The sequence below is a fragment of the Pinus tabuliformis genome, chromosome 3_1 (genome assembly GCF_031772625.1).
Source record: "Pinus tabuliformis cultivar Carrire ecotype Pingquan chromosome 3_1, CPIR1, whole genome shotgun sequence".
In the NCBI taxonomy this organism is placed as follows: Eukaryota; Viridiplantae; Streptophyta; class Pinopsida; order Pinales; family Pinaceae; genus Pinus; species Pinus tabuliformis.
Window position 1 is genome coordinate 925,291,948 of NC_142301.1, and position 27,417 is coordinate 925,319,364.

The 27,417-nt window shown below is 37.3% G+C and overlaps 1 protein-coding gene across 2 annotated transcripts in view; it reads left to right on the plus strand.

The window, feature by feature from the left end:
* Positions 1-27,417, plus strand: part of LOC149190770 (uncharacterized) — a 166,032-nt gene that overhangs the window by 1,242 nt on the left and 137,373 nt on the right. The window lies entirely within an intron of this gene.

A 27,417-nucleotide genomic window follows, 5' to 3' on the forward strand; every position in this document is an offset into this window, starting at 1 on the left:
GACATGAGAAAGGAAGGTTGTATGAATCATCACAAGGTTTGCAGGCTGTTGTTAAAAAATGCTCTTGTGGATATTGCTCCTTAGACCGTAAGGCAGACCCCAAACGCCTAGAACATGACGACTGACATCAGGTTTTAGGTAAAAAACATCTTGTGAATGTCACTTTACGGGTTAAGGCAGGCCGCAGGCCTTAAAGGTTTTGGATTATGAAAATTGACGTACATTGTTGTCCATCTTGCGGTAGATGATTTCACACGATGGGGTATAAAACAGATTCTACATCTGTGGTAGTTGGGCTGAAAGTATCTGCCAATAGTGACTTAAAACTATATATCTCAGGTGAGTCACTTGCATCTCATGCAATCAGTTTTATTTCTCACTTGATAACAACATCAAAAACTGTTATTTGGAGTACAGTCTAGAGAAACATGTGGTGTGTACAAAGGACATTGGAATGTGAGATTACGGGCAGCAAAATGAAGACTTTCTTCCACGGGTACATTCATCGTCACTACATTCAAACCTGATTGGAATTGATGAGTTCAAGCTGCAGTATTTCGCATCCGAGGTCCGAGGAGCATACTGCAGATATCTTTTTCTAGTGCTCTTGATTGTCATATGTTTGTAGTTTTCTGGGACAAACCCTTGTATCCAATATGACCATTGAGGGAGGGAATAGAAGGTAGGCCAATTTAATGGTCATGTTATAAGTTGTACTTTATCATACATTTCATAACGAGACATTCATCATTAATCAATGAAGCCAACAAGAATCATGTAATAAAGACATAATTGGTTGGATCGGGAGACTTTTGGTTATGAGTTTCTTATCAATGAATATCAATATACACCTCTTGTTTGTCATTTTCTGAACCTCTCCTTTGTCATTTTCTGAATCTAGTGTGTTTAAAAACTCTCTGCAATTTTCAATTTTCTGAATCTGTAGTCTGCCTTAAATTTATTATGTCTGTTATGTTTTTAAACACCGATAAGTGAAGGTCGTGAAAATAATTTTAGCCTTTGAACCCTTTGAACCCTATTATTGAAGTCTACTCGTTGGACATGAAATGTGTAAGAATAAAATACTATGTAAAATTAATTTATTGAGCATTATATATTAATAAGAGGATGCGAGTAACATTGAGGGGTTAATAATGCTTAGGTAGGCCTAAATGGTCTTCCGCTGGGGATTAGCTTCTCAAATATTTTTTAATACTTCTGAACAGTTTTGTTACATTTAACCTTAATACACTTGAGTAAGCCAAACAAATGTCTCTTAAAGAGTTATAACTTTGAAACTCCTTAATAGTGTTGTTACATTTAGCCTTAATGCACTTGATTAAGACAAACAAATGTCTCTTAAATAGTGATAACTTTACACCTATGGTGGCCTTTTATAGGCTATATAAAACCCATTCTCATTGTTTACAATACCATATTCATGCATATAATGTGTGTAATATGTAATCAGAAGAGTGTTATTGAGGAAGGTATTGGGAGCAGTCACATTTCATTTGTTATAGAACCACTACTTTCTCAGGCTTTGTTTTTGTCGTGTTCCTTGATGACAGTGATAAAGTCAGATGCTTTGCACAAACAGCTATGGAAATGAGGAAACAATGCTTTTCATTAATCTAGTTCTAAATGTCGTAGATTTAAGTACGTAGTTTAACCAAGCACGTACATTCAAAACTTAAACTGATTTGATTTACTGAAACTGTGTTTATAGATGCTGCCTATAAATTGGATTGGATTTTGAGTATGATGTTAGTACATATGATTTTATGAAATTGAATTTCGGTTAATGTTGTTCAAATAACACTGTTGAGGTGTGTTATTACACAATCTTATATCCAAAGATGTAAAGTCCAACACCTAGGTGAAGACTTGTGAAACTAGGAGGTTGGCCATTGTCATCTCACCAACCAACTTTACACTTTAGACAAAGGGTGCCTAAGTCAAGGGGGACTTTGCTATGGTTTCTAGGCTCACTTTGGGTGCTATGGAGTGGGATTAAAGGGAGCTTAGCAACTAATGCAACAAATGAAAATGGGAGAGTTTAAAATGTTGGGGATGATGGATGAAAGGGATTCAATGCCTTATGTCTTGGGTTATGGATTTATGGGTGCAATCTAAGAGTGTGTTCTAAAAAAGAGGGGTTAGGTGCTACAAATTAACAAGATTACATTTTTTATTAATGCTTAACTCAGTAAACAAGAGACTACAGGAAAAGAAGCGAAGGGACTCATAATAGGTTCTCCTCAACCAAACCAAACATAGGAGTTTGTTAAGCATTTAGTCACCATAGGAGGTGTAGTGCTTAAAATAGCTTTTCTCAAAGACAAGGCACACACTTTTGCCCACAATGGATACATATAGCTTCCTCTTCAAGACAAAGTGCTCTTGGATTTAGCTTTGACACTCTCAACATGTAATCACAAGTGTACTGAAGGTGTGCCTAGAACAAATAGTCACACATTAAAGATTGTACAAATATAATAACTATAACATACAAGAAAAGATACCCGATTCTAATATTGGGAGCTAGCTTGCTCACAACTTCTTCCACTCAAGAAATTCTCAAATACGAAATGGAGAGAGCAAACCTTTATATAGGTTTTAGCTCAACTCTCATTTACAATAAAATATTATTTTCCTAAGATAATATAAGATAAGATAAAATAATTTTATTAATATCCAACAAATGAACACAAATGTAGGTTAATGGGATCGAAGAGTACAACTACAATGTGGGAGTGCCAGTCCAACTCCTAGAAAATGCCAAAAATAATACAAAGAATGAAACCTACATATATGTATAAAATCATGATGAAGGTATGATGATATAAAACATGCGAATTGAGTTTCTCCAAGATTGTAAAAGTGGACAACCCAAAACAACAGAGAGTGAGAGTGAGAGAGGGAGATCAGATGATGGGGGCAATAACATCAAGGTCTTCTGAGTCTGATGGCCGATGGTAAGGTGGGCAAATTAGGAAATGGTTCACTGTTGGAGTTTTCTAGAACCTTTGAGGAGCTGACTGCGCACTCCTAACATTCGAAGGAGCTTGGGTGCATGCGCCTAACATTAGAAGGAGTGTGGCTGCATGCTCCTAACATTAGAAGGAGCTTGGTTGCATGCTCCTGAGAAAATATTAAAATGTTTGGAACAACTATAGAAGAGGGTGAATTAGGTAAATATCCCATAGAAAATGCTTGGATACAATGTTCTAGATGATTGTAGTACTACATGCCACCTTCTTCTATTGTCCATCTTCACGAAAAGGCAAAATTTGAGTACCATTTGTCCTCCTCTAGTGCAAAACGCTCTCCAAGAAGTAACTTTCTCCACAATATTAATAAAATACTTAGTCAAGAAAGTAGGGCACTCTCCAAGATGTGTGCACTCTCTTAGATGTGTGCATGGATGCCAAATGTACAACCCTCATGATAAGGGTGCTTGTCTAGAAGTAACCACTTCCAAATTGCTTGGTCAAATGAGTTGGGAAAATTCCAAAATATATTAGTATTTACTAAGTTTATACCTTCATTTATGAGGGCGCCCTTCTAGAAATGTATGCGAGTGCCAAGTCTAATGCTTGAGTGCTTCTTATAAAGGTCTCTAGACCAAGAAATATTACAAAATGCCTCCATGAACTAGTGTGCCCTTGGTCTTTGAGGTTTGTCCACACTTTAACTAGGATATAATAATAAAATAACCTCCTTAGCTTGTGCACCCTTGGTTCTTGTGCCTTTGTGGACAACATTGAATAAAATAATCATGAAGCGATCCTTGAACAAGTGTGCCCTAGGAAGAAGTGCCTTTGTCCACCAAACGACCTCCATTACAATAAATTATTCATCCATGCATGTGCCCTTGAGGAGAGAGGAGTGCGTTTTTGAAAAATATGCATTTGTGTCCACCCAAAAGTTCTCACCCTAGAAGGTGCAATCCTGACACTTGTGCAAATGGATCTCCATCAAATCCATGAGATCTCCTCAGAATGTGTGCAAATAGGCACCCTTTGACGAAGTCAACATATCACTAGTCACTTCACAAATGTGCAAGGTGCGAATAAGGTTATGCAAGAAGTGGATATGTCCTCATAGTGAAGTGCACAACCCAAGGAAGTAGCATAGTGAATAAGGTAGATAATGCGGTGGATGGGTGAGATGGAGTGTCAAACCCAAGGGTGCATGACTAATTAGCTGCCCTAGTCAACTCTTGGACGTGTGAATAAGGCTAGGTGAAGGTGAGGGTGAACTAGTTTTGTTTTGCGACATGTATTACCTCAACACATGTGCCAAAGGGTTTGTGCCTAGTCTCCTAGTCAACTCAAGGCTCAATTAACTTCTTAAATCTCATTCTAAAGGATAAGGACGAAGCATGAATGATTTAGCATGTGTGAATAACGCTAGGTTAAGGTGAGGGTGAACTAGTATTGTTTTGTGTGTATTACCTCAACACATGTGCCAAAGGGTGGATGCCTAGTCTCATGTGTACTCCTTGGACTTAGTTACAGTTCCTAGTGACAAATTAGCAAGTGAAACTTAGAGAAAAATCTTCAATAAAGAATTAGAATAATGAAGTGCTAGTAGGTCGATACTTGGTCACTCAACCTAAGGTTTAGGAGTTAAATAAAGTATCTTGAATTGGTTAGGTGTGTTCACATTGGAAAAAGTGGGAAAATGAGAATTTTAGGGTTAATATAACTTAGAACTTAGGGAATTATAGGCAAACTGTACAATGTGCCTTTTAGGAGATGGGGTGAAGTGAAATGTAGGTGTAAAAGTGACTTTTAACTAGGAAAAAGGTAAGAATGTGATCTGATACACAATGGTGAATTGTGGTGAAAATATATGTATGAACTTTGAAGTATATTTCACCTAGGAAAAAGTGATAATGCTCTTGCAAGAAACAAATTGCCTAGGTGGAATTATGGAAATGACATGGAGCATAAATGACACTAGGTACATGACCACATTGGAGGATACTCATGATGTCACCATGGAACATAAAGTAAGAATGACTATGATGTGACCATGTGATCACCATGATGAAGAAAAAGATGCACCACTAAACCAACCTCCACCAATATCCTAACCTTTGGAAGGATAGAATATCACACCAACCTGTATAAGACCATGTTTACCTCTCATATCAATATGAGGGGTAATAGGGTGTCAACATTTTGAGATGTTAATTTGTCAAAGATGGAAAATCCCATGATTTAAAATAAAGTTATGAGAGATTAGCTTCCAAACAACGAAGATACAAAACAAAGAGAAACCCAAACAGAAAAGATACACAACAAAGAGAAACCCATCATAAAGAAGGTTAGCATGTGTGCAACCTACTCAAGTAGTAGAGCTATGCAACCATTAATCTTTGAATTTGGATTCCTTCAACCCACACCATCACGGAAGAGAGTATGAACATTTGAAACCTTCTATAATAGGCATCACTCCTATGGTTAGTGTTGTTGTCAATTATTACGTCATAGCTCTTCCCTATCATTATCCATGCAATTCCCTATGCAACTCCCTCCTTCCCCACCCAAAAAAAAAGCATGTATTCATATAATATTACATGCATAAGGTATGCATGCTTACATTAACAAGGCCCGAGATCTAAGCATGGGTTGTTTACTCCTTGTGACACATAAACACCTACTTTCAACATGTTTTTATTTCTCAATGCATCACTTGGTTGCCACCCTAGAATAGGCCATACAGAGCTTATGAAATGTAGGTATTGTTGCGAAAAAGGAGATATCATTTCAACTAAAATTTGTGAGAATAAACATTTATAATGGTCATATCTCAATGCTTAGGCGCTTTATTAATGTATTCTTTCATAATTTTTCTTTATGTAATAAAGCTATGATAAGGTCTTAATCCAACTTATATCATTAATAAAAAATTTACAAATTGGATGTCTCTCTCCCCAATGTATTATGATATTACATAATGAAATAAAATCATCGAAGAACAATTCTCTCAAACATGGTCATGGTATGAAAGCGATGGAGGAAATATCTCGGGGAGAAATAGGATTTGAGAGATGATGGGAGGCGCAATGAAGAGAAGGAGAATTTGAGGTACTATTCTGCGCAAATCTAAGCAAGGCCTCAAAGTAGGTTGGTGCTGGGCAAATTGTGGGAAGTTCAACTCAAGATAAGTTTCTTAATTCATAAATGGAAGAATTTAGTAAATATCAATTTCCCAAAGTTCATAAAAAATTAAAATAGATAAAATATGAAGTATATAATATGCCTAATATAAAATATTTAATATAAACAAAACCTAATTTTATAATATAGAATTAAAACCCTCAAGGTCATGATCATTCGTCGCGTTCCACCTCTTTGGCATTATACAAAGAGATCACATTATTCAATTGTTGTAACACATTCATATTAGTCATATATTGATTATTATTTTATCTTTGGACATAATACTTTTGTTGGCATTATGATACAAGTGTTGTCCTTGATGGCAACTCACTCAGAGGTTGATACAGGTGATGGCAACTTAATCAGAGGACAGATCTTAGTACAGCAGGTCAAGAAAGAGATATACGCAGGTTCATTGTGACAAATAAGCGTATACACGCGGGTTGGACGTGCCGAAGTCGCGTATGCGTATACACGCACTTTCACGCAAGGAAAAGTGCGTACATGTGGGAAAACTTATGTCTTGGTCCGTGGTAGTTAGTCCTCGGTATTTGAACCTATGGTTTTGGACCATGGTGTCTCGTCAGAAGTATTGATCCCAAGTATTGGGCCCATGGTATTGATTTATTATGGTTTTGGACCGTGGTATTGAAAGAAGCCTAACATATATAAGGAGAAGATCATTAGGCAAAAGAGAGGTAAGGAATGGATGTCTGACGAAGTGGGAAGATCTAGTATTGCTGGTTATCTGTTTGTGACGCTTGGCTAAGGTTGGATCTGACAGCGAAGGTATAAGTAATTATCTTTAGATCTGTACGCGGGTTGTCTCTGGTGAAAGCGCGTACACACGCAGTTTTGATATAGTCAAGTAGCGTATGCATTATGAGATTTGGTGTTTCAGGTTGCTGTTGATTCTAGTGGTTGTTGCAGAGTTCTGGGCTCTGGTTTGTGTTCTGTGTTTTTGATGACAGGGTTTCAGTGATTCAGTATTGGAGATTTATGATGCAAGTATAAGTTGATGATTGTATTGCAGCAGTGATTGTTTTGTACTCATGGATCCAGTCTGAAAATTAATGAAACGTGGTCCTTGAAGAAAAGAAGGTTGTAGCCTTCTATAGGTCAGCACCTACGTACTAGTATATTAGCTAGTACAAGAGCTAAGGGGGTTGTAGCTCCCTTCCAGAAGTAGCTGGAAAAACGAGAGAGGGTTGTAGCCCTCTGCAGGTTGAAGCCTGCGTGCTGGTAAAGGACTGCACCAGTACATTGTAAAAGAAGTTTCTTATTAAAGGAAGAAAGAGACGAATTGCAGCAGGTGGTTTTCACCCACATTGGGTTTCCACCTTATATCTTGTGTTCATGTGTGCTTCTTATGTGTGATGATCTGTTCTGTTTTACTGCACCTGATTACTGTTATTATGGTTAATAATGTTCTGATGAATTTACTGAAGATAAGCTAACTGATTCATAAGATTACTGCATGTACGCTAGTTGCATTTAACACAGTCGCGTATATACGCTGATATACTGAACTGAAGCCGCGTATATGAATCTGAGTATGAAATTGAAAAGTATCTGAGTTGATAATACTGATTCACCCCCCCCTCTCAGTATTATTTCCAACAATTGGTATCAGAGCAGGTCCTTCAGAGGTAGCTTGATCGCTTGAAGGAAAAGATCCATCAGAATGACTAATCCAGAAAGAGAGGCACACATCAGGCCACCAATCTTTGACGGGAACAATTTTACCCACTGGAAGATAAGAACCACTGCATATCTACAATCACTTGGAGCAGAAGTTTGGGGAATCGTAGAAGGAGGATACAAATTCCCATCAGCAACTCCTACAGATGCAGCAGAGAGAAAGCAATATGAGCTCAATGCCAAAGCTGTTACTGTCTTATTGGGAAGTTTGACACAATCAGAATTTATGAAGGTTATGCATTTCAAATCAGCTAAGGAAATATGGGACAAAATCATTCTGAGCTACGAAGGAGATGATCAGGTAAAAAGAGCAAAGCTTCAAACTCTCAGAATCCGGTATGAAAATCTTAAGATGCATAGTAATGAAAGCATAGCTAATTATTTCCTGCGTATGGATGAAATTGTAAATTGTATGAGGGATCTGGGTGAAGAATTTAAGGAAGTTGTCTTAGTTGAAAAGGTTTTGAGATCTCTGTCTGCTAAATTTGATTCCAAAGTGTCTGCCATAGAAGAAAAGGAGAATCTGCAGAAAATCACCATGTCACAGCTTCACGAAATCTTAACTGCTTTTGAAATGCGAAAAGAGGGACCATCAGAAGCCGCATTCGAAGCGTCAGGATACATGTCAGAGGAAGAAGATGAGGTAAATTTTGTCAAGAATCTTGAACGGGGAACTGGACGGTTCAAAGGTAAGCTACCTTTCAAATGTTTTTCATGTGGTAGAGTTGGTCACTATGCTGCTAGATGCCCTCATAACAAAGGAAAGATGTCTGAAGAAGGTAATAGAAGCTATTATACCCATGTTAAAAGTAATGACTCATTCAATGGTAGTGAAGACATTAGAAGTCTCATGGCATATGAAAAGAAGAATGCAGAAACTGAGGAAGTTACCAAATTAAATGAACAATTGGAGACAGTAACCGGGGTAAGGGAGAAATTGCAGGATATAGTAAATGGTCAGAGCATAACAATTCAGAGACTTGAATCAAAGATCCTCTCTCTAAAGGAAGATCTTGGAAAATCAAGAGAGTAGAACAGAGAAGCTCTTGAAGATCAAGAACATGAAGTGATCAAATTAAAGCAACAAGTGGAAGAAGGAAGAAAAGCTGAAGAAGACCTAAGGAATCAGTATTTGGAAAAGGAAGAACAACATCAGGTTGAGGTAAATACTAAGATTTTGGATGACATTCTTGGTAGTCAAAGATCCCCTATTATCAAAACTGGTCTTGGTTTTTATGAATCCGTTGAAGGTGAATCTAGCTCACAAGGTGAGGCAAGAAACTCTAATGAGAAATCTGAAATGCTCAACAAGGAACAACCAAGGAAAGAAATTCCTCAAGGAAAATCCTTTACTCCTAACTATGGAAGTGATAGACGATTATTTCCTCCACTGAATAATGTTGAATGTTATGTATGTCATAATCTTGGACATGTTGCAGCCAGATGTAAAAGTAGAATGGTTCAAGACCATCACAAAAGATCATCGCATCCCAGGTATTTCAGAGGATATTGCTTTGCCTGCAATGCATATGGACACAAAGCAATTGATTGCAATAGAAGGAACATGAAATATGTAAGATGTTATACATGCCACAAACTTGGACATAAAGCAAGGGAATGCAGGAGCAAATTTCAAAATTCAAAACAAGAGGACCATACATCATCACAGTTCCAGGAATTGAAGAAGACAGAATTAGAGACAGAAAGGTGTGACATAACTCAGTTAGCTGACATAACAGACACAGGGGAATCTGAAAGTGAAGAAATTCAGTATTCCATCTTGCATACGCTGATATAATGAAGATAAGTCGCGTATATACGCGAGTTACAGGCTGCAGAGTCGCGTATATGGAGATCAGAAGAAAGGGCAGCAGAACAGACCCAGGAAATGGTTCGGTCATGGTTGGCTCAGGCTCAGGGGGAGCATATACTTCAAATAATGCATTGTTGGCATTATGGTTAGAAGTTGTTGATAAAGCTAAATGATACAATTTGCTGTTTGATCAAAGGAATGGTATTGCAGGTTTGGATGCTGATGCTTATGGTGCAGATCATATATGATGAATGATAGTCATGGTCTTGAATGAATTGCTGGTCTTAGAACTTGCATCTGCTCAGGGGGAGCATGGATGGATTGATACAACTTGGCATATACAAAGGGGAGCTCAATCAGAAACTTCAGCATGTACTCAGGGGGAGTATGGACAGCAAAAGGTATACCAAGGAAGAGAATATCTTGGTCCACCCTTTGCCCTTGATGTCAAAGGGGGAGAGTGACTTGGTGTGGTGGTTGCCATCAAGTCCAAAGGGGGAGATTGTTGGCATTATGATACAAGTGTTGTCCTTGATGGCAACTCACTCAGAGGTTGATACAGGTGATGGCAACTTAATCAGAGGACAAATCTTAGTACAACAGGTCAAGAAAGAGATATACGCAGGTTCATTGTGACAAATAAGCGTATACACGCGGGTTGGACGTGCCGAAGTCGCGTATGCGTATACACACACTTTCAAGCAAGGAAAAGTGCATACATGTGGGAAAACTTTTGTCTTGGTCCGTGGCAGTTAGTCCTCGGTATTTGAACCTATGGTTTTGGACCATGGTGTCTCGTCAGAAGTATTGATCCCAAGTATTGGGCCCATGGTATTGATTTATTATGGTTTTGGACCGTGGTATTGAAAGAAGCTTAACATATATAAGGAGAAGATCATTAGGCAAAAGAGAGGTAAGGAATGGATGTCTGACGAAGTGGGAAGATCTAGTATTGCTGGTTATCTGTTTGTGACGCTTGGCTAAGGTTGGATCTGACAACGAAGGTATAAGTAATTATATTTAGATCTGTACGCGGGTTGTCTCTGGTGAAAGCGCGTACACACGCGGTTTTGATATAGTCAAGTAGCGTATGCATTATGAGATTTGGTGTTTCAGGTTGCTGTTGATTCTAGTGGTTGTTGCAGAGTTCTGGGCTTTGGTTTGTGTTCTGTGTTTTTGATGACAGGGTTTCAGTGATTCAGTATTGGAGATTTATGATGCAAGTATAAGTTGATGATTGTATTGCAGCAGTGATTGTTTTGTACTCATGGATCCAGTCTGAAAATTAATGAAACGTGGTCCCTGAAGAAAAGAAGGTTGTAGCCTTCTGTAGGTCAGCACCTACGTACTAGTATATTAGCTAGTACAAGAGCTAAGGGGGTTGTAGCTCCCTTCCAGAAGTAGCTGGAAAAACGAGAGAGGGTTGTAGCCCTCTGCAGGTTGAAGCCTGTGTGCTGGTAAAGGACTGCACCAGTACATTGTAAAAGAAGTTTCTTATTAAAGGAAGAAAGAGACGAATTGCAGCAGGTGGTTTTCACCCACATTGGGTTTCCACCTTATATCTTGTGTTCATGTGTGCTTCTTATGTGTGATGATCTGTTCTGTTTTACTGCACCTGATTACTGTTATTATGGTTAATAATGTTCTGATGAATTTACTGAAGATAAGCTAACTGATTCATAAGATTACTGCATGTACGCTAGTTGCATTTAACACAGTCGCGTATATACGCTGATATACTGAACTGAAGCCGCGTATATGAATCTGAGTATGAAATTGAAAAGTATCTGAGTTGATAATACTGATTCACCCCCCCCCCCCCCTCTCAGTATTATTTCCAACAACTTTTGAGTCTTTGCGCCCTTTTTTCTATATGCTCAATGAACAGACCATTCATACAATCGATAATCGGTGTTAGAGAGGGTTTTTCCTCTATTGGTTTATGGCCAATTTGTTTTTCTAGTGACAATGAACTCCTTAGTCGGTGCCCAAAACTTTTCTTAGCTAGTAGCCATACTTTTCATTAGAAAAAAGGAAAGAACGAAAGAAGAAGAATGAGAGTTTCGTACCTATAGCCCTCCCAAATAATTCATTCCTTCAACCATTTCCAACTCATATATTACTCCATAATAGTGTATCACATTAAAGAGATAACTACCAATAAGAGTTCAAGAGTTACTAGCACAACAGTACAATCAAATAATAAATAATTATTGGATAAAAAATACTAAAATGTATGTCTGTTCAGCACAAATAATGGGAATAGAAATAGTGTTTAAGGATTGCACTAATATCAGGGATGTTGTATCTTTGAGAGCATGCAACTAATAATTGCTTGCTGCAAAAGTGTTGCATCAAAGCGCTCACTGTAGAAACCACACAAAATAAATAATTGTGTTGGGGATGAAGGCCTCCATAGGTGCACGCCTCTTAGAATTATAGAGATGTTGACACTTTGAATGTTGGCGACATGTAAGTAATCTACAATTGTCAAAATGAAATTGGTCATGCCATTGATTGTGAAGTTGATTCATTCAATTCCATCAAGAGGATTTTTGGGTTGATCGAAACAATTATAAAATTGCAACTCCATTCCTATAGAGGGGTATGACAAACAATGGGAATAGAAAAAATGTTTTAGGGTTGCACTATTATCAAGGATAGTGTATCCTTGATTGCATGCAACTAATAACTACTCATTGCAAAAGTTTTGTATCAAGGATGTTGTAAAAACTACACAAAATAAATAATTTTGTTGGGGACCAAGGCCTCTAGAGCTATGTGTATCTTAGGCAATGTTGATAACACTGCGGATTTTTCGGTCCAAAAAAATTGTTGATTTTTTCCTTAAGTGATTTTTTTTGTTTTTGTTTTTGTTTTTTTTTTTTTTCCTATCGGTTTGTTCTCTTTTTCTTTTAGATTTATTTATTTATTTATTTTTTCTTCGATTTTGAAAAAATAATATATTTTGTATTTTTTAATGTGTTTCACAATTTGTCGATTTTTTAGCCAATCTTTCTGAGGAGATGTTTTCTGGATCCTTGCCGATTTTTGTCAATGGCAATGTTATCAACACTGATCTTAGGATCATAGAGATGTTGACACTTTGAAGGTTGGCAAGATATTAGTACTTTATAGTCGTTGATGAGGACTTAGTGGTTCGCTTCATGGGAACATCATGAACACATAAACCAATCCACTTTAAATAACATTTATTTGTTATAAGAATCTTTATTTGAGTCACTCTTCACTGAGTACAATAGATGTGTATAAATAGATGTGGTGGGTACTACGTCATGTCTTTGGAAAAGGACATGACTTATTGTTATTTCACATTAAAGATTCAATAATAATGGTTTTGTCACTTGTGACTATTATTACATGATTATTATTTAGTACATAATAATTAGTGAAACATGAATCTCCGATCACTCACATTAATCGCGAGTCAAACTTTGCTCTCCCCTCAAACGATCCGATTCAACTCTGGGTGAGTAAAACTCGCGTTGATCGAGTTTGATTTGTGGTCAACGCGAGTTTGACTTGCGAGTCATTGATTAATTGCGATTTTTCGCCCTAGCCCTCAACTCGACAAGCACAGGTTTTAACTTTTAGGGTTGTCGCATTGTTCGTCGCATGGTTTAGTTAAGTTAAAAATTAAACGTTGGTCCATAACTCACTTCTCACTGCTCATGCCTGACAACTCATATGCCGAGAAGGTAATAGAGGGATGGTTTCAGTTTCAGTTTACTCCGCTTAATAGAGGCTTAGTGTAATAGAGGCATAGTGTGCAATGTGCTCCAGGGTTAGCTTAAGTGCGTGGTTTGTCAAATATTTCAGCAGCAAACCATTATCGTATCATTTCAACAACAATCAATAGATTTCAGTTATTGCTTTTTTACTGATTAGTATGCAGTATATTATAAACTTTTAGAAAGCAGATGGTTCTGGTTCTACGTAGTCACTGGTTAGGAGTCAGGACTCAGTGCTTTGGATCATGTTTGGACTCATAACATAAATGAGATACTTATTCGTTCATGATATTTTGGACATCTATTGATATTATGCATTGTTTGGACATGGCTTTATTGAATATCAATGATTTTTTTTTTTTTTTTTCAATTCAATATATGTGTATATCTTTATTTATTGAATTCACTGATTTTTCCCGATCCGATTAAAACTCTTCACTCTTTTGCCTCGCTGGTTTATTGCTGAGCCTGAGTTTGGTAACATTGATAATAATCACTATTTTATAACCATAGTTGTAATATACCCTAGGTATATTACAAGATTTAAACTGAACTTAGAAGTTCACTTCATGAGAACGTCATGAATACATAAAATAATCCATATTAAATAACGATTATTTATTATAAGGATATATATTTGACTCGTTCTTTGCTAAGTATAATAGTCGCGTATAAACACACATGGTGGGTGATAGGTCATGTTTCTGGCAAAGGACATGAATTATCATTATTACTTATTAAAGATTACATAATAATGGTTTTATGATATTATTGCATGATTATTATTAATTACATAATAATCACTATATTATACCCCTTGTAATCTACCTAGATATATTACTAGTCTCCCCCCTTGAAAATGATTTTTCCTCAAAGCATGGGAAGGAAGCAATTTCCGAAAAAAATGAACCATCTTCTAGTATGTTTCACATACTTGATAAGGTTGAGGACACAAGGTGATGACACCTTCAAAGTCTTGAACAATATGGTCGCCATGAAAAATGATCAATCCATCCAAGGTGGATCCTTTTTGGTATTTTTTGATGAAAATATTCTAAATTTTCTCTTCTTGTTGTTGAATTCAAGCAACATAGATCATTGGATGCTTCGATAGATATGAAATCTAGGTAGGTACCTTGGGATATTGGTATGTTGATTCTTGCATACTATGAGTTCTGTGATTTGGAAGTTGATATGATATCCTAATAAGTTGATCCTTCTTAATCACTATTTCTATCTTGTTGTTGTCAATCCTTCTTATCCGTGTTTTAATCTTGCTGTGATTTAGTTGAGTTGTCATGATGGTATCTGATATTTTTGTATTTACTGGTGTGACAACAACCTTTGACTAAAATATGACTTCATCAGTGGTGATCAATGGTATGTCAACCTTCACTAAATCTATGGATGTTGCTTTATCACTGAATTGGTTCTCAAACTTAACTTCTGGAAACTTTTCGCTAATAAGACTTAATTAGCAATGACACTTTCATTTTTAGTTTTGAACCCTTCTATTGGTCACTTTCTCTTCAGTTTTAAATTTTGGAGGCTTTTCCACTGATACAACTTCATTGATAACAACATTAGGTTTTTCCACATTGACGACATTGGTACTAGTACCCTTATCCATGTTTTAGGCTTTTTGTTGCTCCTTTTCATTTTTTAACTTCATTTTCGTCAATATAGTTTTATTATGATTTTTCAAATGAGAAATTGCATTAGCTTTGGTCAATAGTTTTTTGAAATGTCTTCAATCTCTCTTTTGTGAGCAATTTTTATGTTGTTAATTTGTTGTTGCCACTCTTTTATGTGTTGTTGAAATTTGTGAATTTCGATATCTTGCTCCTCCAATTTTATTTAAGTGTGCACATTTTTTTTGTCTTTACTAACAAAAGTTTGTTCAAATTTCTAATTTCCCTTTTAAATCATCATAACCTTCTTGTTGTGATTCCTCATGATATTGTATTGTAGCAATCTGTATATGGTCTGTACCTTCTAAAGACAAATATTTTATGCATGAATCCACTATGGAATCCCTTATTGTTCTCCTCTTTCCCTCGTATGAGATTGCATAAATTTCATTTTCACATTTAGAACTAGTCCCTGGTGTTTCCATCCAATTAGAACTTAGAATTATTTCAATAGTATTAAAACTGATAAAATATGCAACATTGGATTGTGATATGAATTTGTAATTGTTAATCGGTAGATGTAATTGCATAAAATTTCATTTTCACATTTAGAACTAGTCACTGGTGTTTCCATCCAATTAGAACTTAGAATTATTTCAATAGTATTAAAACTGATAAAATATGCAACATTGGATTGTGATACGAATTTGTAATTGTTAATTGGTAGATGTAATTCGTGAATTTTAAATTCGTTCTTCTGATTAATGTCTTCCTTTACGGATATACTTGACTTTGGAATTAACAATTGATTCATCAAGTTGACATCAATATGGTTGTTCGCATTGTGTTGATAAATATTAATGAAAACATCCTTTCCTTGAATAGTCCCTTTGAGTTTCAATAATCCAAAGTCAGATAAACAGATTACACAGAAAGACTTCTTTCATTTTCTTTATTCAAATTCACTTTTTGAGAATATTTTGCACTACTTCAAATTGATACCACCTTATATGACTTAAATAATGTCTTCAAGTTTGAAATTTAAATTGTACTTGGCACATTATAACTTTTTATATATTATTTTTCACCAAAATTTGAATTGGATTTAAGACAATTATTGACCTTATTTTTCGGCCTTCTCCCTAGGTTTCTTTCTTCACTTAGACTTTTTACTTTTCTTTTGATTGAACCTTAAGGATTAATTTAACAACCCTTTAATTGAACCGTTTTCCTTTTCATGGTGTCCACTTTTACATGAATACTTATAATAAAGCTCATCCTCCATGTAAATAGAAGTTTGTATTTCCTTTTTAATTCCTCCATGCAAAGATTCCTCCACAAAAGAGATACAACTTATCCTCCACATAAAGAGAGATTTGTATTCCCTTTTTTATTCTCCATGCAAAAGTTTCTTCACATAAATATAGGATTATATTTATTTTTTTTGCTTTTATTCCTCCATGTAAAAATAAACGCTTTGATTATAAATGTGGATACTTCTTCACATGCAATTTAAAAGCACTTAGAAACCTTCCCTTTTTAATTACCTTTTTTCTTTACATGTATATGGGAATTCATTTTACTTGTGCTGACTATAGAATCCTTTTTTTGCTTTATATTCTTTACATGCAATTTAAAAACACTTGGAAGCTTCCCTTTTTACATGGCAGTTAATAAATTTTTTTATTTTTTGCCATGTAACCAAACACCCCATCCTCTAACCCATAGGCAAGGGAAGATATTGCTTTGAGCTCAAGGCTGTACAGCAATATACTTGATATGAGCTCAACATGTCACTTACGAGCATTGAACTTGGGTGGAGAGGATAACAATCATTCCTCCTAACTGCCTGAGATAAACCTAGTTGGCAACAATTAACTTTACTTATTATTGAGTATAGAATATTTGTTTCACTTGTACTTTTTTCACATGCACCTTTAAAAATACTTGGAAACCTTTTTTAATATATCAAAGATTTTGGCCACAAGTCTGGAAATTATTTGTAGAACTTTTTTTTCTTTTTCTCCTCTTCCCTTTTTTCTTTCTTTCTTTTTAATATGTAGTCTTCACCATTTATTTCTTAAAGTGATTATTTTCCTAGTAAATCCTTGAAAGGTGGATCATTGGTTTGGTATTACTATTAGCAAAATAACTTTTGACCACGGGTCAACAAAAGAACTGCTTTGATACCAATTGAAGTGGACCTAATAGTTCACTTAATGGCAACATCATGAATATATGCAATATTCATTATTAAATAACATTTATTTATTATAAGAACACATATTTGAGTCCTTCTTCACTAAGTATAATAGACATGTATAAATACACATAGTGGGTGATAGGTCATGCCCTTGGAAAAGGACACGACTTATCATTATTGTACATTAAAAATCACATAATAATGAATTTATGACTATTATTACATGATTATTATTAATTACATTTTAACAAAAAATATTGGTCGTATCATTGATTGTGAAGTTGATTCATTGAAATCTGTTAAGAGGATCTGTGGGTTGTTCAAAACAATAATAAAATTGCAACAGCATTCTTATAGAGTGGTATTACAATCACCGAATATGTTTGCATACTATTTGACATTATGTGTGGTAGCATGTCAGTGAAGAGGGTCCTTAAGATTCCTTTGAAATCAAACTTTTTGGCATGGAACATGACCACAAAACGTCCCTTTGAAAGTCACATCACATCCAATTAAGAAGTATATTATAACAATACAATATTTTTTTAACAGAAATTGGGAAATTTTATTTATGTAAAGAGTGGTCGCTCTATGTCCTTTCTACCCACTACATGTGGAGATATAATTGCCGAAGTACCCTCACAACTCAATGTTGACATGATAATTGGAGAGAAGATAGGATTATGGAATAGGTTGATTAACATATAATCCCATTGATTATCATTAAATAAACCCCTTTTTGACTTTATTTCATTGCTACATTTAGCTAATATATTGTTTTTCCTGTTCACATGGAACAAATCAAACTAGCACTCCAATTTTTCCACCAAAGCTCAAATTCCACTCAAGATAGCAATGAGCCTAAGATCTTTGGTCTTTATTTTGTAATACATGTCTCAAAATAATTAGTGTGTCTCAAGGATGAGGAGTTGACTTAGATGACAAGATTGAGCTAATAGAATTGCTTGTAATAAGGTATACGCCTCTGTAAGATTATTGGACAGTACTTCTAGTTTCCAAGCAAGTTGTCCTTCTATTGTTCCTTCTAGGAGAAACACTGCCCTCCCTGCACCTACCTCCCCTTATGAAAATATAATATTTAATACATATAATAATATTATTATATTATATATTGTATTCATCGTTATTTTTTTCCAAGGAAAATGAAAAACTTGGAGGAAAATCTAAGAGATGCTTTTCCATATTCATGGATGGCATTCCTACTAAACTTGTCGGCATAGACTAGTGCACCTAACCCAAAGGGACTTGAATCAAGCATATTTGCTAGCATGGAACTAACCAAAAGCCTAAAAAAATTGGTGATAACCTATTGAGTTAACCCTTTTGGATCTATTCTATTCATCATTATAAAGGGGTTGGGGGTGGCTAATATTAAAATATGAAAGGGAAGTTTATATAACGAATCACAAATACCTATAATCAAAACATTCTAAATCCCAACTGAACTTTATTAGAAGGAATAGTACCCTTAATTAGGAATGTTATTATTGATGAGCAAAATAAATTTGAGCAACCATGACATTAATGATTGAAATGTCTAGGGAACAATGTGTACGTTTGAAAGAAGAATCAACAAAATGTAGAGTGATTTTTTATATCAATTTTGTGAAAGCTTTAATTTACAAGCTAAAATAGATGCATCATTTTCATGAAGTTGATTGCTCAAATCATGAAGTAGCAAATTATTAGAAATCATAGTAGAAGAAGCAAGATCTCAAGAAAATTTCTTACGAGGTTTTGTTAGACAAAGACAAGGAAATTGTTGGCCTACGTAAACTAAATCAAACCAAATCTGTCATATGTAAGAGATGGAGGTGGAGGAGAACTTAATGAGATACGAGGATAGTTTTATTGCCTACTCAAAGAGTCTTTTATTTTATCTCTCCACCTTCTTTTAGTAGTCCAATCAACGATGCTTGGCCTTCTGTAATGTCCCTTTTTAAGTGATCACTCCTGAGGATCAACTTAGTAGCCTATTCGATTCCTGTAGACTATAGTTGTTGGCATTATGGCTAATGTGTTGTCCTTGATGGCAACCTACTTTATAGAGATGTCAACATGATGGTTATGCAGATGCTACAGGTGATATGAACAAAGGAATATCAGTTCAGAGATAGATGGATGGCAAAGATAAAGTGTGAGAAAGTATATGCGGGTCCTGTGAAGCAAGATCACATACATACACAGGTATGGTGAAGAGAAGTCACGTACAAAATCCGCACCATGGTATTATGAATACCAGGGGTCTTTACCATGGTATTGACCCATAGTAATGAGTGTGACAACGGTTATTTGATCCTGTCAAAGAATACCAATGACATTACTAAGGGATTGGCCTAAGGTATTGGCTAAGGCTAAAGCTATATAAGGAGATGGAGATCAAAGTGTTATGTGTGCAAGTTATGGGTTATTAATGTGTAATCTGATCTGAAACAGGTGTGCACCAAGGAGCATGGAAGAGGCTCAGATTTGATAGATCTGAAAGAATAGTAATGAATATGCTTGCTTGATCTGTTTGTGATTATAGCTAACAATGATAGATCTGTGATGATAATAATGCTCTGATGTGGATATGTGAAGGTGAAGTATGCGTAGTATGTGTTGTGGTTGCAGCGAAGGTTTGACTCAGTAATTTCAGATTCGTATGATGGTTTGCCTCTGAAAGGTCGCATACATACTCAGATCATCTTCTAAGTAGTCGTGTATATATTCTGCGTAAGTTTAGAATCTGTACGTAGGTGTTAAGAATGGTAAGCACGTACATACGCGGATGTGGTTTGTAAAAGTCACATATACATGCTAGGGTTTTGGAATATGGGTTGTTGATGTTTGATCAATTCTGTTATGTCTGCTATTGTCTGTCAATGATGTCTCTCTCATAATCTGTGTTTGACAGTACTGGTTGGGTTGATTTGGTTATGGAATGGATTGTTGATTGGTGATGATGCTACTGTGGTGGTCTGTATTTGGTTCAATAATCTGTGATGGATTCAGCGTGTGTTTCAGTGATTTGTTCAGTGTGACAGTGATTCAGATACAGGTATCAGTTATTTGGGATCTATACGTAGGTCTTCTTCAAGGGAAGCACGTACATACGCGGGTATGATTCAGAACAATAGCGTATACATTTTGACATATGTTTGATCAGGGTTTGCAATGACAACATTTGGTTTCTGTGATGAACAATATATGGTCTGGTATACTTATGAGTGGTTGTGCATTGATATGATCTGATATGAATTGGTTTGATCTAGTTGCATTGGTTGACTAAGATTCAGTGATTGATTTGATGATTGAGTTGGTTCAATGATTGGATGATTTGATTCAGTGATTGGTTTCAAAATTGTTACTTGGTTTGAGCTTAATGATGGAAGTGGGTCCAATATGAAAATATGATGAAATGTGGCCTACAAGTTTGATGTTTTGAGTCAGGTGGATCCAATATGAAATATTATGAAACGTGGTCCACAGAGGTGCTGAGGGTTGGAGCCTTCAGTGAGGAAGTCAAAGCTTCCTTCCACTAGTAGTTGGAGAATTTGTGCAGGGGGTAGGAGCTTCCTTCCAGTAGGAGTCGGTAAACGAGATCCAGGGGGTTGGAGCTCCCTTCCAGTGGGTGTTGGAGAACGAGAGAAGGTTGTAGCCTTCTCCATGTGGGTGCCTGCATACTGGTATGAGTATGCACCAGTACAAGATTGTAAGAAGTTTTTTTTTATAATAAAAAGAAGACAGGGACGACGACAGCGGTGGTTTTCTCCCACATTGGGTTTCCACCTAAAATCCCGGTGTTCATGTGTGTTGATATGTTTCTTGTGTGTTGATGATCTAACTGCTTCTTACTGCTCATGATTATTGTTTAATTAATGAATAATGAAGAAAAGACACACTGGGTAGAAGATGAACATATGATGAAATATAAGGAAAGTAGTTAACTGGGTATACATTGTTTGTATTCATCACAGTCGCGTACATACGTGGGTTACCGAAATAACAATAATGAATGGAAATCAAAATAAGAAAAGAAAAGTTGAAGTGAGTTTAAAACACTGATTCACCCCCCCTCTCAGTATTTTTCCCAACAATTGGTATCAGAGTAGGTCCCTAAGTAGAAGCTTGATTGCTTGATTGCTCAAATTTGGCCAAGACAGGAATACACCTGCAGCTGTGATACCATGTTAAAGTCACATGGAATGTAAACAATGATAAATGATAGAACATTGAATTGCATATATTCTTGACATGATATACATTTATAGTACATTGGAGTGACCGTTGGATTCCATATTCCAAGGTCTCTTGGACTCCGGTGGCTGTTCACATTCCACACGAACCCATAGAGGATTAGGTGTCCAACAACATCATTGGTTGCTACATTCCATCCCCAAACTTGGGCTGGGTCCACTTGGCCCTGTGTGGTCCCACTTCTCAATAAAGACTATTTGTCAAGAACCATTTGGGAATCCAAGTTTCCCAAGGATTATAAGGATTGAGAAACATGTTCATAAGCCTATCCTCTCTCCCTCAACCCTCCAACCCGTCACCCCTTATCCCTGGTGGACCAAGTACCTTGCTTAAAGAGCAAGCAAGCTCCATTCTTCACTGCATCCCTGGGAAAGGGTTTTCATGGTCACTTCTCACCTATCCATTGTCATATACTTTACAAGTGAATCCTTACACTACCGGGACTCCTCCCATCGTTGAAAGTTCATAAAGAGCAGGGAGACTTCGTTGTGGTGACAGTGGGCTAAGTCTCCACAGTTGCCCTTAACCTAGTAGTTGCCCTTTTAGGAACCCTTTTAGGTCCCCTGCTGGTTTGAGTGGTAACATTTCTAGCACCTTTGCCAGGGAAACGAGACGTGTGTTTTGTTCCTCGTATGACAAATCGACATATCATTATTGGTGACTCCATTGGAAGAACGAAGCCCTAGTTCTTCATTGAACTTTAAGGTTGATGCTTGTAGGGTGAAGCGAGCATTTTTCTAGGCATCATTAATTTCACCCTAGCGACTCCTACGTATGTTTCATGTATACCACAAACATGTTGTCATTCTTTCATAAGTTTCTCGGTTTGGACATTACTAGCATCCCTAGACATCCTAATCATGTCGCGGGAAGGATGCTACGTGGGATGCCCGTGTTTGATGGTGACCCAAGCTCTGCAATTGACCATGTGGAAAAATTTAATGCACATACTTCAAAGGAGAAAGTGGTCCACTAGGATGTCCTTATGTTGTTATTCTTTAGTTTCCTCTATGGTCATAACTCATGGTTGCAAAATCACGAACCTAGGAGCATCTCATCTATTGAAGAGTTCGTTGATGGTTTTCTTACACAGTTTCAAGTATGCCTCACATTGAGCATTTAAGAGGAAGCCTTCATCGAGAATCATCAAGACCTTAAGAATCTAAGTAATGAATGGGAAGATGAATCCTCGTTGGGTCTGCAAGATGAAAAGGATGATTTGGAGAACACATATGTTGGGAAGGATGAATCCATCGAAAGTGAAGTTGAGACTAACCTTACCTTTCTCAAGGATATTACACTTGATGAATATCCTTTTGAGAACCTTGAGGAAGGTGATCCCATTAGCCCCTTGGAAGATGACATTGAAGATTACTTCCTCATTGAAAAAGGGAAATGGGAAATTGTTGGTCCTCAATTTGATTGTGCTCCCATTTATGACACCGACAAGGAAGATGAGGTTGAGAGTGGTCTCGCCTTTCTCTCAAGTATTATTTATGATGACGTATCCATCGATACCCTTGAGAAGAAGGATCATTATTTTCCCTTGCATGAAAATGATGATTTTGAGGAGGAAAAACTCGTTGAATATAATACTTCACTACCCCCTTTTCCTTATCCTCTTGTTCATCACTTAAAATCTTCCACGAGTGATTCCCTCGCCCCTTTTCAAATGATCCCGAGTGACCTTGAGTCCTTTTCCCCTTCTGAGTATGATGTCAAGGGAGAACTCCTCATTGAACATACTTTATCTCATTTGACACATCCTTAGGATTATGATCACCCCACAACCTCCCCTCTCCAATGTGACCATCACCGTGAGCAACCTATTTGTTGCACTCCTCCCTTCCCTCACCCTTCGTTCCCCCTCATCACGACCTTGTGGCATCTACAAAGCATAAGATTGTGATAGGGAGTTCTTGAGTGATCTTTTATTCCACCATTGTGTACTTAGAGGGAAACCCCCACACTTTTGGATTGACCTATTCTCCTTCTCCTAGGGCTTCCTTTTACCTCGAATGGAGATCATGTTTTCCCACCTCCCACCCACTTCACCCCCCATCTGATTATGTCCGCATTCGCTTTGGGTTTTGTTTCATGAGTAATCATACTGGCAGGCATATGTATATTGATACGATGATATGTTGGTTGCACTGGCTTTATGATGCATTGCATGATAATTTTTGTATTAGAACTAACCACATATGATGTTTCTCATGATAGATTAGATTGCATTTAAAAAAAAACTATCATATTTTATTTCTTGTTGGTTTATGGGCTAACGTTAAACATGGGTGATCATAAGACACCATGAAAAGCATGCTATCTCGTGGCTGTGATATTTGACATGTGCAAATAATAGGTCTACGGTGACCAAGAGATTGCTAGGGTTTTCGTGACCTCCTGTTCGAGTAGCCTCGTTCACTTCTTTGAGAGATCACGTCCCAGTTGGAGCCAGATGTTACCCACCACTTTGTGGGTGATATCCCCGGGAGGAATATTTTCTCCATGATGAGCCTCAACCGACAACCAACAGACCCTTGATGCCTCCTACTAGCTCATTGTGCCATTTCTCTGCCACCTGAGCCAGCCATGTGGTCCCTCACCCACTTGTATTGATCGTATGTTTGAAGGTGGACTTCTCGAATCTAAAGGTAGGTCTTTTCATTTGGTAATTGATTATTGGGTTTACTTATCATGGATACTTCTGGGTATGGATTGGTGGGGGATTTGGCGGAAAGAGTGGGCTTAGTTTGTGCTCTTGTCCCCTTGATCTCTTTTGGTTGTTACCCTTGGATCTTAGTCCCGTGGGATCTCCTTTATTGACCATTTGGTTTTAGGGTGGTACTACTTGGGAAGCCTCGACTTTGGGTGCGTGGTCCCGCTCCTTTACCCGCACATATTACTCCCTTTCCACTTACTATAACCCCCATTCATCTTTTCTCCCACGTGGGTCCACATTCCCATTCTGGGTCCACATAGGGCTAGCCTCACCGTCCCCTTGCCCCCACCTTCGGTCAGGCCTAGAATGATGCCCCGGAGGTTGAAGCAATTAAAAGAAAAAGTGAAAAGCATAATTGGCCATGTTTAATAGGAAATTGTACCACATAATGCAAAAGATGGCAGGGACAAAAATAATTAGCATGTGGGCAAAAGCCATTACATGAGCTCTACCCAATCATTTGCCATCACCCTTGTTCCATAGTCATTCAGGAACCCATGATTGTCCCAACCCCTGGAGGGCAATGAATCGCCCCTTAATCACTGCTATATCTTACACATCGTGCTCTTGTCCTTTGAGCCCCAAGTGGTTAATTAAAAGAAAATTCATAAAAAGCAAAAGTTATATGGAGAAGGGTGGAAAAATCAAGGCTGGGGCACCTCATGTACCACGTCTGCTCCCTCCTATACATTACATATCCAGGTGTGGGCTTCCCTTTATCTAGCTATCCCTATGCCCCATTGTGTGGCCCAGGGTTGCCCCTCTCATTCCCTATTTCTCCTCACTTATTTGTCAATTACCACCCTCATTAGAGGGATGTACCTTGGACATACTATCCCCTCAAAGGGTTGAAACCACCTAATAAGGTACTTGGCTATCCCCCTTTGGAGTTTGGAGACACTAACACATGCCAAAGGCCACTATGGAAGGGCATGCCATTATGAAGTGCCCACTTTGTTATCCATGGTTTGTAAGCTCCTTACCCGATTATTCTAATGACTGGTTGTATTGGAAGCCTAGGGGACGCATTGGATCTTATGCAGGATTGCAGGTGGTTTCCATTTGGGTTTGGCTTCCCTATATGGGATCTTGACCCCCAAGGTCCACATTAGCACATGTAGGGTGTGCATATAGAGCCATGGGCCTCCACAATAGCAGACAACACTCCACAGATCTTCATGGATGTTTAGAGACTACTAGTGATCCACTTTTGGGACGATGGTGACATGATTGGTACACTATGCCCAACAGCCCCCCGTAGGAGCCCCACACTCTTGACAGGTGTCCCAACACTTGTACGACATCATGGAAACATTCATTCCACCACCCGTACCATTGCAGAGGATCTACAGACATCTTTGATTCATATGGAGACAAATGGGGTCATTGATGTGCCCTCAAACGCACTGAGAGCACCACAAGTCTACTACTTGGAGAACAAGGGGCCACCCCCTGGTCCATCATATTCCAAGGAATTTATTCCTCAATATGTCACTTCAGGATGTTATTGAGCCTTTGGAGGGCCTTACGACATGCATACATCATTATTTGGCCTATTGTGAGGCTTGTTTTTACATTATTAGCTAGTATGGTGGGCTTGTCACCATTAGGGGTTATTATTTGCACATTATTTTATCATTAGGGGCCCATAGAATAATTCGAACTCCTTGGGAGGAAAGATATTGATGTTAGATACATTCATTTTGTATCGTCACTTGACTTGGGATCTCTCTAATCATAGAGAATTTTTGCACTTTTTCCTTGGTGGATATTTTTGGAGATGGATGAATTTTGATGTATGGATTTGGGCTATTTCTCTTGTCTTGGAGCTCTATTGAGCAAACTAGTGTTGTGAAAATCATGATAAAATTGCGATAAATTCAAATTATCGCGATTTTTTCGTTATGCCGATTTTATCGCGATTATTATAGGAAATTATCGCCGGAAATTTTTTTTAGCCGATTTTTATGAAATTATCGCGATAAAAACTGAAATAATCGTGGGGCTTCGCGGCAGCGAGGTTTTATAACGTTTTTTTGGTTTTTTTATGAGTTCATTTGGACAGTCGCGCGCGGAGGGCAGAGGAGAGCTGGGAGACCAAGCTGGAGAGGGTTTGACGCTAATTCTAAGTGCTTAGAGGAGAAAATCAAGAGGAGACCACCGATTTCTCCATAGAAACGGTATGTGGATTAATTTTTTTTTGTTTTCATTGTTTAAAAACATTGTTTTTGTATTTTTTTCATTGTTTTTGGTTGGGTAACTTGGTATGGGCACCATTTTTTTTTTTGTTTTCATTGTTTTTGTATTTCTTCATTGTTTTTGGTTGGGTAACTTGGTATGACTATGGGAACCAATTTTTTTTTGTTTTCATTGTTTTTAAACATTGTTTATGTTTTTTTCATTGTTTTTGCCATTTGGTTGGGTAACTTGGGTTTGGAATGGTTGGGTAACTTGTGTTTGAACTTTGGAATGGTTGTTTTAGGTTGGGTAACTTGGGTTTTTATTGTACAATGTAAAAATAAAAAATTAAAATACTAAATTGTAAATTTGTAACTTGTAATTTTGTAAATATTAAATTGTAATCCTTATTTTCCCATAGGTTCACAACTGCACCAAAACACCATTCAAGACTTCAAGTTTGCAACTTCAAAGTTCAAAAACAAACATGCCAAGGAAATTAGATCCTTTCTGGGAATATGGTGAACCTGATGCTTCGAATGATAGACTAAACTTGAGTTGCAAGTTGTGTGGCCACCCTATGTCCAGGGGGGTGTACAGGTTGAAGTTTCACCTTGCACAAATCCCTAGAAAAGATGTGGGGCCTTGTACAAATACAAATCCTGAACTCATCCAAAGAGCCATGAGAGCATTGGAAAATTTAGAGCAGACTAGAGAGGCCAAAGAAGAAATCAAAAGGCAACTAAAAAGGTCAGCTGAAGCAAGTGGCACTGGTTCTACTGCAGCATCAACCAATCTGATAGCTGCCACATCATTTTTTGTTCCTCGAACCACACCTGGTTCACAGCCATCTATCACTTCAATGATAAAAAGAACTGAGAAAGAACAAGCTGACAAGTTGCTGGCAAAATTTCTCCTCTGGAGTGATATTCCTTTCAGCATTGTAAGGAATAATCCATTTTTCCAACCTGCTGTTGATGC